General features: G+C 41.2%; 1 long non-coding RNA gene across 1 annotated transcript in view; it reads right to left on the bottom strand.

The window, feature by feature from the left end:
* The window catches only part of LOC126215197 (uncharacterized), a 29,929-nt gene extending 15,907 nt beyond the window's left edge, over nucleotides 1-14,022 (bottom strand). Inside the window, exons 1-2 of the long non-coding RNA XR_007542100.1 lie at nucleotides 13,864-14,022; nucleotides 6,997-7,115 (exon numbers count right to left, since the gene is read on the bottom strand). This is a non-coding gene — a long non-coding RNA (uncharacterized LOC126215197). The remainder of the gene's footprint in view (nucleotides 1-6,996; nucleotides 7,116-13,863) is intronic.
* Between the last annotated feature and the right edge of the window lie 355 nt (nucleotides 14,023-14,377).

A 14,377-nucleotide genomic window follows, 5' to 3' on the forward strand; every position in this document is an offset into this window, starting at 1 on the left:
CAAGATATTTAGTTTTTTCATCGTTCACCACCAGCCCAATTTTCTCTGCATTGTGGAGGAATCGGGAGGTATCACTGCGTACTTGCTCTAGAGTGTCACCAAGGATCACAACATCATCAGCAAATGCCAAGATTGTGTCTGCTCCCACCATCTCCATCTCTCTGGTTCGACAAGTGTCACGGCTTACTTTTTCCAGGGCCAAATTGAATAATATTGGCGCCAATGGATCTCCTTGTCTCAATCCATTTTGTACACTGAATGATGGTGATAGTTGATTACCAAACCGCACTTGGGCCGTAGACTGAGAGTAGCAAGCAGCAATTAAGCGGATGTATTTTGATGGGATGCCAAGTTCCTCTAACGTTTCCCATAACGTGGCGCGGTCAATGCTGTCATAAGCTTGTCGAAAATCGATGAAGATGAGGTGTAGATCCTTATTGAATTCGTAGAATTTTTCTATCAACTGCCTCAGAGTAAATATGTGATCAATTGTCGATCGTCCAGCAACGAACCCACATTGATAGGTCCCTACAATTCCTTCAGCCAGTGGTTTCATGCGGTTTAGTAGCAGTGTTGTAAAAACTTTGTAGCCAATTTCAAGTAACGAAATCCCTCGGTAGTTGGATACATGAGTAGCATCTCCCTTCTTGAATATGGGACATATGATTGCTCCCTTCCATTCCTCAGGAATTACTTCTGCTTCCCAGATGGTAGAAATTAATCGTTTCAAAGCACCCACCAGTGTTTCCCCTCCCAAGCGAAGCATCTCAGCTGTGATACCACTACCTCCTGGAGCCTTGTTGTTCTTGAGTGCTTTTAGGGCAACACTGATTTCTTCCTCAGATGGTTCAGGGACTTCAACTCTGTCAAAACGGGCATCCGTCTGTGTTGTCCCTACAGGTGGGTTGTCGGGATTCAATAGGTTTTCAAAATGTTTTTTAAATAGGGTTGCTTGCTCTTCTGGCGGTACAACTTCACCCGTCTCATTCGTTAGGACCAATGTACGTTGTCTGTACGCGCCTCTGGCGAATCTTGAGGCCTGGAAAAACGAGCGTGACGACTTTGCTTCTTCGACTGCAATCAACAGACTTTTGTGGTGGTCCCGTTTCTTCTTTCTCATGAGTTGGTCCGTATTACGCCTCGCTTCGTAGTAAGCTACCCTTGCTTCTTCCGAGAGTTGCTGTAGCCATTGTATCCTCTTCGCTGATCTAATCTCAACAGATTCTCGACATTGTTCATCGAACCAAGGTTTACTTCTTCGTTTTGCATCGCAAACTAGTTCTTCATTTGCACTTTCTAACACTGCATTCCTCAGCAGCAGCCATGCGTTCTCCACACTGGTAGGGTTCTCTGATATTGTGAGATGTTCTGCAATTTTTTCTTGATAGCGCTGTCTCACTTCTACATCTTTCAACTTATTCTTGTCGAAGCGGACCATCATTTCAGAATTTCTTCTCCACATGGTTGAAAGTTTCAGACGTAGTTTGACTACCACTAAGAAATGATCTGAATTCATATCTGCCCCGCGAAAGGATCTTACATGTTCGACACTACAATGATGTCTTCGGTCAACAAGAACGTGATCGATCTGGTTCATCGTACTTCCATCTGGGGATATCCAGGTTACTTTATGCACTGCTTTGCGGGGGAAGTATGTGCTTCTAACGATCATTCTCCTTGTATCGGCAAAGTTAGTTAACTTGATACCATTCTCGTTGCTTGTTTCATGGATACTATCAGGCCCTATCGTTGGTCGATACTGCACTTCTCTTCCCACTTGGGCATTGAAATCTCCCATTATCAACTGAATTGAGTGTCTTGGGAGTTTGTCTACTACATTCTCTAGTTCTAGATAGAAGTTATTCTTTGTTTCTTCATCGGCATCCTCTGATGGGGCATGACAGTTGACTAGGCAGATCTTATATGGTTTAGCGTGTAGAATCATCCAACAGATTCGGTCGTTTACAGGAGACCATTTGTTGACAGCCGATATCATTTTATTGTGTACAGCAAAACCAACTCCAGAAGTCCAGGCTGGGCTTAGCTCATTGCTGTTAAAGAGCCATTCAAAAAGAAATGAGCTAGAGGGTGTAAAATGAAAACTGCCGAAAAGATAGTAATACCACTGCCCACAGAAGGTGCAGCAGACACTGTAAGAGTGCCGCACTCCCGAACTGCCATTAGAATGACATGGGTGCAAACGCACGTGATGAGTGTGAGCACACGTCTTGATTGTCCATTGGACTGTCGTGCTGGAAACTGAAATGGAAGTTTCGAAAGAAAAGCCTACACATGTAGTCCATTTTCTGACAGCCATATTCGAATCGCACACTATCCGATTGAGTGTACTCAGTACGCCATTTGCACATTCGGCCAAAATACGGTCTAGTCAGCATCATCCGACAGCGTATCCAACGCCTCGGGCGTGCACGGCGAACCCTGTTCATCATCCTCGTCCGACGATATGCAAATAATCTCTTCTTCGCCCTCCATGTCCGACGTGTCCGACGCCACCTCGTCCTTCATATTGGAACAATGAACAATATGGCAATCAGCATGTATGACATTAAGTCTTGAAATTAAAGCTTCATCTCCTATCGTATATTCATTTGACACAAATATTACAAGACCAGTATGCTTTATTGTCATTCCCGGTTTATTCTTTACGTTTACTGTAACTGGCCGGCCTTCAACAATACGCTTAAGGGTAGACGCATATTACCGCCATCTTAGCCATTCAAATTCCTCAAACAATATAACATTATGCACGCGGGGATTATATCCACCAAATCCGAATTCGGAACAAAACGGAAGGTATACGTGCTGCTTGCGGGACAATAGTTTTTCTATTAGCGTTGACTTTCCAATATTTGTGTCTCCGTACAGGTATAACTGCTTCTTACGTACCGTCTTGGACCGAAAGGCCTCATTACACCACCTGACCACGCGGCCCGCCCAGCCATTATATGTTAGATGACACTCCGTTAGCTTACGCACAGTAAGCTTCTTCGCCTGAAAGGATTCGAAGTATTTTTCTATAAATCTTACACGTGACCAATTATTAACAAGAAATGGATCTGTATAATCTATATAGTTGGTACGTTCCGCCCAACGTCTAACTCGAACATTAAATGATAGCGCAGAATCATTGCAGTTTGATATAGGTTCTGCATCGTACTTTGTTATATATATTAATGCTGTTTTCCTACTTCGACATTTCTGAACATCAAAGACACCATTGATAGATCCAAACATAAATTCAATACCACTTCTAACATCTGCCAAATATTTTCCATCACATAATTTAAGATATGCATGGATGTGTGTTGAATTACCTTTAGCAAAGGGTTCTTCAGATACACAATACTCCAACAAATTCCAAATGGACAAAACAGTGTCGATAAAATGACGTTTACCTCCTACGGAGAACGAATCGACAGTGACTAGAAAGCTCTCGCTCCGCCTCTTATATACTGCGCCAGAACCGGTTGCGCAATTATCTGGCACATGTCCTAACCTGTCTGGCACGTCGAGACCTGCGCGTGACCTTGGGGAGCGAAAACGCGGAATCGGCCCACAAGTAATACTAGGTGGGCCCGATTCGCTTTCTAAAGGGGCCCCCACAGGGGGTCCACTCGCAGCGGATGATTCTCCATCTCCGAGTATGTGCGCTGGCAAGCGCGACAGCGGCATCTCCCATCCGTCGCCAAATGCATGTTGTGAAGCGTCGTCACCATCCCGATGCTCCGGCGAAGTATGAGTTGTGTTATATTGGCCACCTTCGGCCTGTTGTACACTACGGGTAGCATTTTCATAGTCTCTTCTTCTGTATCCCAGAGCGGGACGCAGGTTGTACGCCATCCTGAAATGTCCAATACATAATACAGCCTGGCTAGTGATTGCCACCTAAAGTGCAAACAATAATCATATTGGCAAGTACACTGCCACCTCTCTTTCTCTTTATCCAACTTGTGCACAAGCCTATACTTTTTTCTACCCTGATTGGGAGACCTCACTGGACGTGAGGCCATTTCCTAGGATGGCCTACGGCTGTGTGTCTGAGAAGGACTATGAGGTATTTAAATATTGAGGTTCTAATAAGTGTACCACAGCGGTCTGTATCTACCCTGACGGAAATCGAAGTACCGCTGGGCACACCTTATACCATTTGGCATGAACACAAATTCTCTATAAGCAGGACGAAACTGTTCTATCAATTGTTCTAGATTAGGTTTGTAAAACCACAGTTCCTCTAGGACTATAACAGCAGCTGCATAATTTATTTTATTGCCATAGAAGGTCAATGCAAGATCGTCGATACGCTGCTGTGTTGTTGGAACCAGGAAGGCGAGGCGTAGGTCGTCGGGATAGTTTCGTATGTGCTCCCAATTAGAATAAAAGAATTCTAACGCAGACATGAGCTGTAACAATAATCTCTATTTAGAACGTGACAGTTCCTTTACATTTACAAAATGTCATATAAACACGATTTCGTACAATAAATGTGACATATTTCACCTCACTCTGTACCACATCATTTTTTGCAGGTTCGTCACCAGCGATCTCTAAGCCAATATAAATTGTTTCAAGGGGTGAACCCATTTTATTTTTACATTTACATTGTTGCTCTAAATCAGGCCAACCTTTAACTTTACTTATATCGGCGCTTGTTTCTGGCTTACAATATGTTACAAATTTAAAACTCGATTTCCGTCAGGGTAGATACCGACCGCTGTGGTACACTTATTAGAACCTCAATATTTAAATACCTCAAAGTCCTTCTCAGACACACAGCCGTAGGCCATCCTAGGAAATGGCCTCACGTCCAGTGAGGTCTCCCAATCAGGGTAGAAAAAAGTATAGGCTTGTGCACGAGTTGGATAAAGAGAAAGAGAGGTGGCAGTGTACTTGCCAATATGATTATTGTTTGCACTTTAGGTGGCAATCACTAGCCCGGCTGTATTATGTATTGGACATTTCAGGATGGCGTACAACCTGCGTCCCGCTCTGGGATACAGAAGAAGAGACTATGAAAATGCTACCCGTAGTGTACAACAGGCCGAAGGTGGCCAATGTAACACAACTCATACGTCGCCGGAGCATCGGGATGGTGACGACGCTTCACAACATGCATTTGGCGACGGATGGGAGATGTCGCTGTCGCGCTTGCCAGCGCACATACCCGGAGATGGAGAATCATCCGCTGCGAGTGGACCCCCTGTGGGGGCCCCTTTAGAAAGCGAATCGGGCCCACCTAGTATTACTTGTGGGCCGATTCCGCGTTTTCGCTCCCCAAGGTCACGCGCAGGTCTCGACGTGCCAGACAGGTTAGGACATGTGCCAGATAATTGCGCAACCGGTTCTGGCGCAGGATATAAGAGGCGGAGCGAGAGCTTTCTAGTCACTGTCGATTCGTTCTCCGTAGGAGGTAAACGTCATTTTATCGACACTGTTTTGTCCATTTGGAATTTGTTGGAGTATTGTGTATCTGAAGAGCCCTTTGCTAAAGGTAATTCAACACACATCCATGCATATCTTAAATTATGTGATGGAAAATATTTGGCAGATGTTAGAAGTGGTATTGAATTTATGTTTGGATCTATCAATGGTGTCTTTGATGTTCAGAAATGTCGAAGTAGGAAAACAGCATTAATATATATAACAAAGTACGATGCAGAACCTATATCAAACTGCAATGATTCTGCGCTATCATGGTTCCAACAACACAGCAGCGTATCGACGATCTTGCATTGACCTTCTATGGCAATAAAATAAATTATGCAGCTGCTGTTATAGTCCTAGAGGAACTGTGGTTTTACAAACCTAATCTAGAACAATTGATAGAACAGTTACACATGTAGTCCATTTTCTGACAGCAGAATGAGAGTGAAGGAACGTATATTGGCCAAGGAATAGGAGAAGTGTACAGACAGCACTGCACATCCTTCGCAGTTCTGCCCCTCTGCTGAAGACTGGCAAGTTGTGGTTGGAGCTGATGTTGCAATGAAGGCATCCAACTGCTGGATAACGGCAACAGTAATGCGTTTCAGAATTCGCATCATAAGCCACGGGCTCCCAGTTTCCCCACCCTGCTCGCGCTACTGTTGCCACTGTCCTGCAGATTTCTGTTGACACATGATCTGTCCTGTGAGGAATTTCCACGCACTACACTCCTCCTGTCATCAGCAAAAGCTCTACACCACTTTTCTTCTTTTCAGCACAAGCGAGTGCGATGGACCGTAGACAAGTGCACCTGCTTGCTCTGTTGCCACACACGTGTGTGTGTGTGTGTGTGTGTGTGTGTGTGTGTGTGTGTGTTTTCTGCAGATAATGAGATCACGATTCTCTGAGCAGTCTCTGGCTCACGTTTGGAATCCACCTTACTGTGGAATTAATAGTTTATTTGGCGACTCACGTGAAAATACCTATCTGTACATATACAAAACGAAGACCCCCACAGTGCTTTCTGTCTGTAACTGAAAGGTAATTACAGGAAATTACTGTACAGCCTTCCAACACATATTCCACTAACAAAGAAACCTGGTCACAAGGGCACAGGAGATAGGTGTAAGACCTCTGCTGTGCCAAGCAGGCACGACCTACTGCTACTGGGAGACTAGCTACCGTCGACCTCATGATATGGCACATACCAGTTGTTACAGTAGTATCGGACTTGTTGGTATAGAGGTAATGTTTAAGGCGTGTTGACAGAAATGCAATAAACCATCACAAAGAAAATTAGTTCTCTCTTGTGGTCTACCAGTCAGGCATGAGATACCTCAAAGAGGTGTCAGACATGGCAGCCATTTGTACCTGTGGTTTCCAGTATTTATGATGATAAAGGATAAAAGTGGTCAAATAAGCAGGCAATCAAGGAGAGTGTGCCAAATCAGACTGAGCAGCTACCGTTTACTATGGAGAGCATCGTAACAGTGTGGCTAGTGTTGCCCCAGGATTAGTACAATGAATACACCACTGTCCGGCAGACTGACTCACCTGGCGGATGAAGCGGATTACTCCCTGCACACCTTGGTCATTGGGCCAGGGCTTACCCACATGGCAGCCCAAACCCCAGCACTCAACAAAGGCCACCGACACACTTGTTGATTTGGTACCTGTCGGGAGGATAGCAAGAAATCGGTGTAATCAGTGTCAGGACAGCCTTCTAAGCTTTCTTTTAAGTTTCCAGGCAGGGTGAATAAAACACAGCCATAACATACTATCTATAGTAACGTATAAAAGAAAGAAGTCATTTCGTGAAGTTCTCAACCAATTACTACAAATTTTTACACAATAATGTAACATTCAGACACAGGCTATATTTTTTAGTACATTTAATACATAAATATTGAAGATATTAGTAGGTGATACAATAACAACAATAATAATAATAATAATAATACAGCAGAGATGCTGAGTCACAGACACAACAAAAAGACTCTCAAACTAGTAAAGTTTTGGTTGAAAGGTCTTCATTGGGATCAGGCAAAACACATTGTGTGCACATGCGACCACAGTATCTGGCTGCAGAGTCCAGTTTCCGTGATAGCAACTACTCTTTTCATAATACTTTCATTATCCCATTCTGGATTTTGTGTTGTTTATATTAATATCTATTAATCATCCCAGGGCCTAGGTCCGCACATAATGGGGTGGCTAAGTACTCTACGATCTGCGTGACATAGGTGAGAAATGTGTAGTTAATAGCTGGTCACTCAGTAAGCAATGATAGAGAGCTAATTATGGGAAAAACCACATTTTGTCAATGGAGTGAGTGATTATTATGTAAAAATGTTTTGGTTTATTTATAGATGCAATCACATTCTTATGACACAGTCATAACCGGATTTGGCCCTACAACGCATGAACCTGTGTTCATTATATGCTACCTTTAGAATCTGAAGATGGCCATTGTACGGCCGAAACCGGTTATGACGGTGTCGTAAGAATGTGATTGCGTCTATAAATAAACAAAAATATTTTTTTACAGGGAGCTGATTAGTTAGTGACATGGGAAGAAGATTGACTGCTTCCAAGTCATAGAAAGAAACGAATATTTTGAAGCTAGTCTCCTTCTCTGAAAAATTTTCTGATTAACAGACTGGAGGGCAGTATAAGGAAATTGAGTTAAGGGAGTAAATGACTGAAATTTACTCAGAAATGACTACCTGAGCATCTATCAGCATAAGGCAGCTAGGACTCTGAGGAATTTCAATAGTTACCTTAGGTTCTGGTTTGATCTACTTGTGTTCCTACTTCCTTCACACATTATTAAACAGCCGTTAAAATGGTGAGAGTCTGGGCTCAGCAAATATTATTTTCCACCCACCGAACCGTGCAAAACATCTATGGGAGAACAGATGTGATTGCAGTATTGTTGAAGTCAACAAGGCAGGACAGAATGTTTTTAAATTAATTTCATAAAGCTCTTGAACGCTAGTACAACCTGTCGAAGTCAGCATGCACTATATGTAAGCCCCATGTCCAAAAGTCCATAAATACAGGACCCTCTGGATTACCCTGGACTTTGAGCTTGCTCTTTGGCTCTCTTGGGTGTCCATGAACGGCCCTAATGGCATTCCTAACAACTCGTCTTTTCAGTTTTACCTTAGACTAGCATGCACCTGCCTCAAATCCAACATTCTTTTAATGCACTTTTTCCAAAAACACTGAAGTGAGGTAGCTGCTCTAAATCTGTCACAACGCTAAACCAAAAATGTAGAAACAGATCAAACTGAGTCACTACCATGTCACAGGCGGCAATAATATCCTACAGTTGCTTTGTGAAAAATGGCTCCAGTCTGAACACAATGCTGTAATTTACATTTGAATCAAAGCTGCATTTTGGAGGTAATGTTACTCTGTCTCAGAACACACTTGGTAAGAGAGAAACAAGCTGCCAATGTTCCAAGAAGATACATGATTCACAGCAGCTAGACACAAATGTATCTCTGCCTCCATCACAGCACCCTCTGTCGGCCATCAGCCAAAAGTCCCTACACTATGGTGCTCGATGTGATTACGTCAGGGTAGGATCTAGTTGCTAGGACACACCGCAACTGTGTGATACACTCCCTGCCTGCACCGAAGCTGATGAATTAGAAATACTGCTTTTCTTTACTGAAATTAACAGTTTCTCACTACCTGCAATTTTCTTCCTTTTGTTTTTTATTAGCCACTTCCATCCCATCCCCCCCCCCCCCCCGACAGGGTCCAAAGAGAGGCAATAAAATTTTCGTTACGTGTATGTAACCTGAAAGTGGTTTATGATGACTAAAACCCACAGCAGCATTGGAAGTGTTAGCCCCGAGTATAGAAATGATGCAAGGAGTTGCCACCTACTCCCACAGTCCCCATTCAAAATCTGGCCTCCTGCATTTCACCGTTCCTGCTACGGGCTTGAGTTTGGCATGTGGTTGTTAGTTTAGTTAACAATGAACTAAAGTAACTGCTGGTCATTGTTCTAATTACACTATTTTATTCCTACCACTAAAGAGCTATAATCACTTATTCATACACAATGCAATCAAGACTGATAGGGATTCTTTGTCAGCTTCAAAATATTTGGCTTGTTTTTCTCTTGTCCAGAAATGCCTTTTAAATGCTGACATCTGGTCCTGTAACTCTTTAGTGGCTGATTTCAGTGTTGATGTATTTTCCACCAACTTGGGCAATCCATCATAATCCTTCCACTGCTTCCAGGACAGAATTTAATCTTGATTTTCATCAGTCAACCACAATGACAGGTCATGTTTGCACTTTCTGCATTTTCATGTCATACAATGCTCATTTTCTACATCACAAGTAACTCTTTAGTAGAAATAGGAAAATCTGGAACCACATGTGAAATGCTTTCAGTTTGAAATTTAAAATTTGCATGGTATTTGCGCGCACGCGCACCGGCCTCACCAACAGTCATAATCACATACCGCTTCTGAACGTGTTCTCATTTTCCACATCTGCGGTCTTTAACAGATTTTTACATAATGAATACCAGGAGTAGCTCGACTAACATCATCTTGACAAAAATACTCAACTACTTTATATCTTGTTTCAGTTGGCAAACTTTTTGAACCTTTTGAGAATATCTTAACATTTCTTTTAATGTACAGCTTTGCTTAATGTCTGGGAACATTTCTAACATCTTAATTCACTGGTATGGTTTGTTTCTGCCATATTTTTACGTTACCTTTCTCTACACAAACGTCGACTAGTTTTATCATTCTCTCTTTTTTTAGTAGACTGCATTGATTCATCTGCAGTTGCTCTCTGTTCTTCATTCTTCTCATTTTGTCCCTTTCTCTCTCCTTTTTTAAGTGTTCTTCATGTTTCAGTGGATCTTATTTCATTTTATCCTGTAGCTTTCTCATTCTTTTTGTTGAAGTCATTATCTGGGAATGCAAGATGCATTATTTACATTTATTTTTAATGTCAGTAGACCTGTATTCATTTGAAATCGCACCAGTATATAATTTTATATAGGCTACTGGTATTTCATTACACTGGAATATCTTTAAAAATGTGTGCATATTGTCACGCCTGTGACAAATATTACTGTCACACCCGTGACAACTTTATTTTATCCAGGAATGTTATTTCCAAAACTTAATAGGTTTAGGAGTTAATATATTTTCTTAACCTCACTTTCCTATAATATTAAAAATTTTGAATTATTTGTTCAAACAAGAAGCAAACTTTCTTCTTTTTGTCATGGGTGTGAAACAGTAAGATGCTTATCATTGCATCATCTGTTTCACAGACAGCATATCAGTTCAACCAATACAATGAGGTTTTTTGGTGTTTATGGAGTATAGTCAATTCATAACTAAATATCTTGAATACAATAAACATGAATACAATAAATATGAATCAGATCACTAACAAAATATCATATTTAATCATTTTGTTAGTGTATTGCCATGCCTCAATCTTTACTGTACTGATTTTCAAAAAATGACAACTTGGGTCATTTCATGTGGAAAGAGCCAGCTGCTTATACACTGCTCTCCCGATGACTGCTGGAATAGCATTTCAACATGGTGAATGATGCCCCCCAGGCATATACATCACGTACATGAAATGATCATTATACCTTACTGCTACTTCTGTAAGGGGTACTATTACTTGCCATACATTTGAACTGACAATTATCTTTATGTACTGCCACAAAAAATTCCTTGTTTTGGTAATCAGTTTCATGGTCTTCAGATTAATTAAAGATGACATTTATTTGCTATTACTTGCTAACAGTTCTAAGATTCAAAGACTCATTCGCACTCTTAGCAAACATTTCTGAAAGATCTTGAGGGATTTACTTCAAATTTTCACACAATACTCCATTGAACATTGAGAGGAAAATAGACACAGGGAGGAGAATGTTATGCTCACACACAGAGACACACAGAAACTGAGTTTCATTTCTAGCCTATTCCATTTAATTTCCTGTTCTATGATGTAAAATGGCTACAAGAATGTCTTTTTCTGACAGTGTAAGTAATGGATAAAGTTCTTTTTGCCACTGACAGCAACATTATAGTCACTGATCAAACATCAGAACTCGTATTCGAGAATGCAAATGAAACCCTCAAGGACGTGTACAACTGGGCAGTATGTAATAAATTCACACTCTGCATAAAACACACTTTGCACTTCACAATAAAGAGAGGATGTAACTCTGTAATTTTAAGCATATATGATAAATCCATAGATCGTTTGCTACACAGTATTTTTAGTAATGGACATAGAATGTTAGCTGACATGGAGTTACAGAGATACTGGCAAAAATGCCATTCTTGTACCGTTTCTTACAGAGCTAGCAGCAGTTCGCAACAGCCAAACTGCTTGTGGTAACATTCACTTCTTAGTTACAGGAGTGCTTCTTTCCTGGTGATCAAAGGCATAAAAATATGGACACAGGTTTTAAATTGCAGAAAAAGATAATAAGAAGTATAATGGAGTAGCAGTCGGACTCACTGTAAAGAGCTAGTTATGAAATTGGGCATCATTATTGCACCAAGTGATTACCATATACCAATCAGTGTTGCTCATCTGGGAAAATATCAATAAATGTTGCACTGACAGTTTTACACACATTAATGGAACAACAGCAAGTTTGGAGTTCATTTACATAGGGGAAAAAACCTCAAATCAGCACATTATATCGGGGGATAAATTTTTACAATAAATTGCCATATGAAGTGATAAAGATTACTAACAGACATTTGTTTAAAAAGTCAGCTAAAATTTTACAAAATGATTGCTTAGAGAACCCAGATTAGTGGTTAGTAACGAAAGGGGATAACTGCAGCACCTGGTCACATTTCAGTTATTGTTAATGGTACACTGCTTTCGCAAGGATCATGTGTCAAGATGTACTTTGCATGATAGTAATGTCCACTGCCCCCCCCCCCCTCCCCAAGACATATTTAGTTGATTGTGGAGTCCAGACTTGAGTCAAGGGACACAACAGTATCTTCTCTGTCCAGGAGTCATCAGTGGGCATCGTAGTATGAGCAGCAGTGAAGAGTGGAACTATGGTTTACACAGCAAGTGACAACAAATTGTCCACAAGTCAGCATATGGCCTCAGTGTGTGGGCAGTGAAGAAGAAATCTACATTTTATATTTCAATAACATGAAACAATTTCTGTGTAAATGAAGAAATATTATTCATTTGAGATTACTGAACAAGGCAGTGCAGCTGTTAGGGCACTGACCTAATATTCGGCAGGATGTAGTTGCTCTATTCAGCCATCCCGATTTGCGTTTTTTCATTGGTAAGGCAAATGCCAAGATGGTTCCTTAATTGAGGCCATAGCTAATTACCTGTCCTGTCCACAAAGCATGTTATGAATGTGGTGTATATCTTGGTCCACTGATGGGCACTGTATTACCCTGACAAACCCTATATCATTTTCAGTGGCTACTGTCTTCAGTAAGCTACACACTCATTCTGAAATTTGATACTGTCAGTTTCATGCCTAATTAGTTACTAGTCATAAGGCCATGAGCAAGTACACCACATATTGTGTTGTAGATTGTTATTTATTTATTTATTGTTTGTTATTTACCTAATTGTCAACAAAGTAGCTTATAAAATATAGAATTTTCCACTGTTTTATTCATAAGTATAGAAGTGGCATCAATTGGTAGGCAGGCTTATTTAAGATCATAACGACATACTTCGTACATTAAGCATTTATATAGTGCACTGCATAAATTTAAATATTCTTAAGTGGAGTAGAAGCAATGAAGCTGTAAATGTGACTTCAAATATTTTCCAAATATTTTGACCCAAGCAAAAAAAATGGCTCTGAGCACTATGGGACTAAACTTCTAAGGTCATCAGTCCCCTAGAACTTAGAACTACTTAAACCTAACTAACCTAAGAACATCACATACATCCATGCCCGAGGCAGGATTCGAACCTGCGACCGTAGCGGTCGCGCGGTTCCAGACTGTAGCGCCTAGAACCGCTCGGCCACTCGGCCGGCTTGACCCAAGCAATTTTTTCTTTATTAGCAATACCTCTGACCTGCATCTGATGGGTCCTCTACACTTTCAAATAAAAAACCATCATTCAAAATGCCAGATAAGCAGCGGTCGTAGGTCACACTTCGCAATTTTTGAATTGCTAGCATATTGTCAATAGCATTTACAGATAATTAAAAAAAAGTGTATATACCAATCTATCAAGATTTGGCTTATTCTAATTATGTCAGTGAGAGCAATCTGTTAAACCAGAATATCTCAATTTTCACGGCGTATTTACAGAAACAGATTTCAAATGTCGTAATTTTGAAACCAGTATTTGTAGATCACAAATAAAAATCCAGTAATCTGATGCACTGGAAATATAACTTACCACACCACCACTTTCACTTTTCGGGATGTCTTGACAAACTACACAGGTACGCACCCAAATGAAAATTTTGAAGTTAGGCTAGGCTAGTAACTGGACTTGGGAAAGAGGGAAGCGATTCTGATTGGCTGGACGTAACTGATTGCCATTGATCAATGCAGTGTCTCGACTGTGTTTCCAGAAGCGTGATTTACTGGCACGTGCGTTCGACCCACCACTTGCACAGAGCCAGTTTTTCGGTCATGAATTACATATACAATTTATACATTTCACACGACTGCTTGCGGAAATCAATCCACAAGTGGAAACACCACACTTGCAAGTTGACATGCCAATTCCGCGACAATTACGGAAGTTCAAAGCATTGCCGGCTGGTTGTCATGTGCTAATGTGCTACTGCACCCGGTAAATATCGCGCTAAAATTGTACCATTTCTCCTCGAACGTGAGCTGGAAATTGCACTAGAATTACGCCATTTCTCTTTCAATGTGAGCCGGAAATCGCACGAAAACTACAC

This window comes from Schistocerca nitens, chromosome 12 (assembly GCF_023898315.1).
Source record: "Schistocerca nitens isolate TAMUIC-IGC-003100 chromosome 12, iqSchNite1.1, whole genome shotgun sequence".
Lineage (NCBI taxonomy): Eukaryota > Metazoa > Arthropoda > Insecta > Orthoptera > Acrididae > Schistocerca > Schistocerca nitens.